The following is a 6,329-nucleotide window of genomic DNA, read 5'->3' on the forward strand; positions in this document are numbered from 1 at the left end:
CCAGATATGAATTTCCACCATTAACATCGTTTTTCTATTTTTATTATTTACACAATTACGTTGCAATTAGGCAAATTTCCTGGTGGCAACGGTCAGGTTCGGTCAAAGATAACTACTAACAACGAAAATTACATACGAACACATAAAAACAGATAAGAGACAAAATATTTTTACATAATGACACTTCCACATCACATACAAACAAGCTTCCACACGACATACAAAATGCCGTCCACGTCACATACAAACAATATTTTCAAAACTACAGTGAAGTTTATTACCCAGTGGCTGCTTTACATTTCAACTTAAAACTTCTAAAATTGGATGGAAAGGGCTCAAACAAACCTCCAGGCAGCTGGTTCCAATCAATAATGGTTCTATTTAAAAAGAGTTTACCAGAAATATTTTTGTAGTATTTCTGATAATTAGAATGTAGATGTAATTTTTGTAAAGACCTGCACCAATCCACGTCATTAATCCAAGCGGTTGCATGAAGGAGCACCCCTAACTATCCTGTTCGCTGGAAAATGCATATTGACATTTGATCATGTGTATTACCTTCCCTTCCCATGCTCCCCTGCACACTCATTTCATAATATCTTCAATGTCGTGTGGCAGGGTGTGTGTCCAACCAAGTTCCCTCTTCTCCTCTCTCCAAGTCTCCTCCTTGGGCATCTTTCTCTCCTCACAGAAGCACTTCTTCATTCGTCACTCTTCTCTTTCAACATCATTTTCTGCTCTCTTTTGCACTGCACCACACCCGCATTGCATCCAACCTTCTCTTCTCTTCAGCCCCTTACGGCCCCTTGTATTATCTTCCTTTGGTATCCGCTCTTTCTGGAAGAAACACTTTCCGCCATTCCTATTCCTCTCTCTATACACATTCCTCTCGAATCTTACACTACCAGCGATCTCGTTGCTTAAATATCACAGCTCTTGTCCCGGTGTGTCTTCCCCTACTCACGCATGGAGATTTTTTCTGCAGGTTTTCTGATGAGGTGGCAAATTTACAACCCCATCTCCATACTGTAGTTCAACTTTATAAAGTCTTCATTCTTCTCGGCAAACATACATGCACCTATGCCGCCCAATAATTGCGTCTTCATTAACCTTTCTCCTTGAATTTTCAGACCAATACTTATATTTTACTTGATATTGTCGACAACCTCATCAACACATTTAATATGAATGGCAATAATGAGCTGCCCTGTCTTACTCCTCATATTTTTCTTGCTTCTTCCCAGCTTTCACAGCATCTTGAGGATCGGAATCCTGCGGTGGTTAACGTACTGGCTTCGCACCCAGAGGGCCCGGGTTTGATTCCTGGAGATGGCAGTTAAATTTCAGTGGTATCCCGATCCCTACTCGAGTTGATTCGTAGAGAGCACTTTAATGGAGTACGCCGTCCGTCGGATGGGACGCTAAACTTTGTGTGACGCCTTGGCGCCTTTTTTTAAGAGTAGTTTAATGGCGACGCCGGGTTTCGCTCCGCTCTTCCTCCATTCCTATCCATTCCTAATGGCGCTTCTGCCGTCTGTCGCCTCCCCTCAATCTACTACTTCTACAACACAGCATATTATTACTGTTTCAAAATATCTTTCTATGACGCGTATCCATCTCCTGCGATTGTAGTTCATTTCAATTTCCTTTGGTACACGCGTGTAAGGTCCATCATATTTCAGTTCGCATGGTCAAAGGATTTATTCAGAGTAAGAAATGCGATGTAGACCTTTTGCATGTATCGGGAACTTCTCCCTCCAGAGAGCCTGGGATTGAGAGCAACATCTCGTGATCCCCTACTTCCCCTGATCCGTATTGGTTCTTATATGATACGCTCTCGTACAAAAACTCTTTCAAATTCTTTTTACATTTTTCGATGAGTTATTCTCATCTTATAAATTTGATGTCAAACCGTTTGTCCGGAAGTTTTCACAATTTTAGCTAAAGGAGCTATCACATTTTTCATAAAGATTATAATTACATATTCGCTCGAAAATGGTTAAATTAATTATGTTGAAAACGAAAGAGAGTCAAACTGAAGAAGCTGGGTAATCGAAAAATTATAACTCGGCGAAAATGGCAACTGTCTGCTTGACAGTTGCCATTTTCGCCGAGCACTAATAGTTAACATCAAATTCTTCTCTTGCAAAAGTATTTTAAATAATATATAGTTGTTAAACGATAAGTGCTGTCAATTTTTTGGAAAATCTCAAACGCACTTTAGTGAAATGAATCTATTCACCAAAATTACTAAATATTTTTAGTTCCTATCGACATTATGAGTGCATGATAATATTTTATGTACCGATATATATTGCAGGTGGAAACTTTTAAATACGAAGTGCATCAATAAAATATTTAGGCTGGCTGTTCTCACGAAAGCCACCCCGTCGCCAGTGTCTGACTGCCTTGGTATCTGATCTCCGTTCCTCATGACATTAAATGTTCATTTGTTGCTTAATAATTAATTAAATATTAATAAAATAACATTCATTCAATTGTTTTATATTTTTTAGGCATTTTAGATTTTAAAAGTATAAACTTAACTAATAGAAGGTACATAAAATGTCTTCGCCTCCACGCGCGATTACTCTCTGCATTCGAAATGGACGGAATATTTAATAGCTAAAACTCTCAAGAAAACCTCGACATAATCAAGATTTATCGAAATATAACTGCATTGAACTCCGCCGGTGCGAGGTACCCATGTACATTGCCGCATATCTGGTTCTCGCACGATTGACCTAAAATTCGCCGTCGATGGAAATGAAAGAAGGAGGTTGATGAATAATGGACGAGGCCTTCCTTCGCGTCAACGGTCGACGGAGGAAAGTGTCATAGAGCGCCCGTAATTAATTTCCCTTTGGATGAAGGCGATTTATCACAGGGCCTTCGACAAAGTAAAAAATGCATGAGGAGAACCTTAATCCCATAACACTCTTCATTTTTGATCTTTCAACAAATACCTCTTCATAAATATATTTTTAATCAATATCCTCCTTTGTTTTCCAAGTTCATTACATCATTAATCTCCTCTTTGGAGGTCAAAGCATTGCGGCCGAATGAAGGTCGTCGGGGCGGAGGTGATTGCGGAGAGGGAAGAAGGGGTCATGGGTAATGAAGGCGCCTTTCCTGTTGCCCTATGCCCAGAATTCCTTGCGGGCCTCCACGCCACTCATCTCTTCGCTACTCCCTTGCCCCGCCATGACATCATCCTCCGTGCCTCCCCCGTCAGAGGGCAGTGTGCTCAGGGTCGCGAGTGAGGGGCGACGAAAGAATGGCTCCTTTATTTTCCCTTAAAGGGCATCACTCTTCACCTTCCGCCCACCCTCGTTCCCCGGGGGGAGGGTGGGGTGGACAATGGAACGCGGGATGGGTTATTGGGCGCGAGGGGGTGGGGGTGGGTGCGCCGGGGAAGGAACAGAACATGTGACATCGCTGTCTCCCCCGATTCCCCACCCCCTCTTCCTTTTAATCTCGCCGACCCTCTTAATCTCTCCTTCCCTGAGATCGTCATTGATTTTTCATCCACTACTCTCCGCTTGTTAGTGCAAAGGAGGTGGGAGGGTCCCAAAGGCGGGGAGGGACTGGGGCGGAGGGGCCAACGGGGATGGGTGGTGCGGGGAAGAGCCTCGAACGTTAGGGCACAGCTATAAGTGCGGCGATGGATTGCGAGCAGTTATTATGATGGCTGCAAGGCACGTCAGCAAAATCCATGCATTTCGCCTTTAATTGAGCCTCAATAAGTACCTCAGCCACACAATATTGTTTAGAGCCTCAGTGCGGCGTACCGCAGTGATGATTTCAACAATACCGTGTGAAACAGTCGTGATTTCGACGTAGATTGACACCGAGCAAGATGAGATGTCAGTGCGATTTTCTCGACGTTCCCATGCCCTGGGTTTCTGAAGTCGCAGTCGGGTAAGTCACAGTCATAATCACAGGCGTCTCCAAAGATTTTCCCTGCACGAGAGTCATTCGTAGGGTACGTAGACGGGGCACTAGCAGACCTCCCACCTCCTCCAACAGGGCAAATAAGTCCTCCCTCTCCGCTCTTACCTTCAAGGTGACTTTCCTTCATTGCGAGAGGGAATATGACCGGACGTTTCAAGCGAAGAGTATATACGTATGTACTTGTACACGCTATTTTCACCTCAACGTCGTTCGAGATTTATCGTGACGTAGAATTTTTAACCGTTCCGTGAGAAGATACGAGAAGGGAGAACAATGACGGGAACAAGGCTAACGTTCCGTGCAAATGCGAGACAGGTAATCGTTTGCAAACTGAGAGAAAAAAAAAGAGGCGAGGAAGGTCACTTAGGTTACGTGGTAGGAAACATTTGCGAGCGGAGGCGGACGGGGAGTGCCAAGCGTGAAAGGAATTGCATCTGGGAGATCAAGTCACATTTTGGGTTTTTAAGTCGAACAAAGACCTGAGACTGGCCAGTTCAAAGAGTATTATTCTTTGTGCTATTAATATATAGGAGTATGAAATATTATATTTATATATTTTTCAAGTAATCTACCGGTTAAGGTAGGTTTTTGGATGGACAGAAATAGCAAATAAATATTTTGTGACTCCTAACAAAACACAATCCAGTATCCTGCTCTACATCAGGTCCCTCTTCATCTCTGAGTGCTTTCCTCCTCCCTTCATCCCGTCCAACATCCATATCCTGTTCCTTCCCTTTCCTCGTTTGCCTAACATTCTCCCCTCTATTACAGTCTTCAACATCCCACTGCCGGTCACTACGCCCTGCATCCACTTTTCCTGCCTCCATAGGATTTCTCCCAACAAATCAAGTATTTCCTCATTTGTTTTCCTTTCGGTCCATATCACCTTCTCCATTCTTCTCCAACCCACATTTCGAAAGCCTCCAGTCTACGTCTATTCTCCTGCTTCAATGATATGTTTCCGCGCCGTACATCGCTACGCTCCATGTCAAAGTTTTCACGAGTCTTATCTTAATATCCTTACTCAACGTCTCTGTCATCAACTCCCTCCTTGTGAAAGACCCTTTGCCTAGCGCAATTCTTCTCCTTACGTCCCTACTACTTTGACCGTGTTGGTCCAAAACACTTCCGAGATACATAAACTGCTCCACCTGCTCTATTTTTTGCCCTTCTATTTTAATATTTAGCTTAGTCTTTTTCTTTCTAGAAAATCGCATAACCTTTGTTTTATTAATATTGATTCTCAACCCATATCTGTCCCAATTAACTCAGCAAGGCTTGAAGCCCCTTGGCTGACAGACAAACCAAAAGCTTGGTCATCATATGTATATATATATATATTTAAGCCAAAGGGCTTCCAGACAAACTAAAGCTTGATCATCATATATATATATATATATATATATATATATATATATATATCACATATATATATATGATATGTATATATATATATATATATATATATATGTGATATATACCAAGCTTTAGTTTGTCTGGAAGCCCTTTGGCTGACAGACAATATAGAATATATAAAGAATATATAATATGGAATTGTTAGCATATATATATATATATATATATATATATATATATATATATATAAACCATATACACAGTAATCAACCCGAAGGTCGGTTTGGTAGGTGATGGTAGAGTTCACCCAGTACTAAGCCCGACGGCCTGTCAAATTTACACATCACGGTAGGGGGGCCTGTTCCTTTCCCTGTGACGGTTATGGTTTCCCAGGAAGATCTGGTACCCGAAAAATCAAAAAGCTTGGGTGGAGTTGCAGGTGCCCAAAGTGCCTTACCCGGGAATCGAACCTGGGACCCTCCAGTCAGTAGTCCAACTTCTACACCCTGGACTACCGCGACCCATATATATATATATATATATATATATATATATATATATATATATATATATATATATATATATATATATATATATATATATATATATATATATATATATACATATACATATATACATATACTTATAAATAAATAAATATATTCACATGCACAAGTCTGCGAATCTCCTTGAGTATGAAAAGTTAAGGTAAGAAAATATTAGAACCAAAATGTTCCAAAAATTGTCATTACCATCCTCCAAGTAGAAGCCAGAATAATTTATGCAGCTTCACGTATACTTTTTATTTGTACAAATATATTATTCTCAAAAGTTATTAAAACCCTGCCTCTTAACCTTAAACTTCGGGGTTAAAAAGATATTTATTCTGAAATTATAAATTTAATTGGAAACACACGACTAATTGCCCAACAGCATTTGCTATGATGACGAAAACAAGGCTCAAAATATCAAAAAAACGCGTTTACTTTCGCGGTAGAGGGAACAAATAATAAAAGCTA

The sequence above is a fragment of the Hetaerina americana genome, unplaced genomic scaffold, assembly GCF_022747635.1.
Source record: "Hetaerina americana unplaced genomic scaffold, ioHetAmer1.1.p SCAF_5, whole genome shotgun sequence".
NCBI lineage: Eukaryota > Metazoa > Arthropoda > Insecta > Odonata > Calopterygidae > Hetaerina > Hetaerina americana.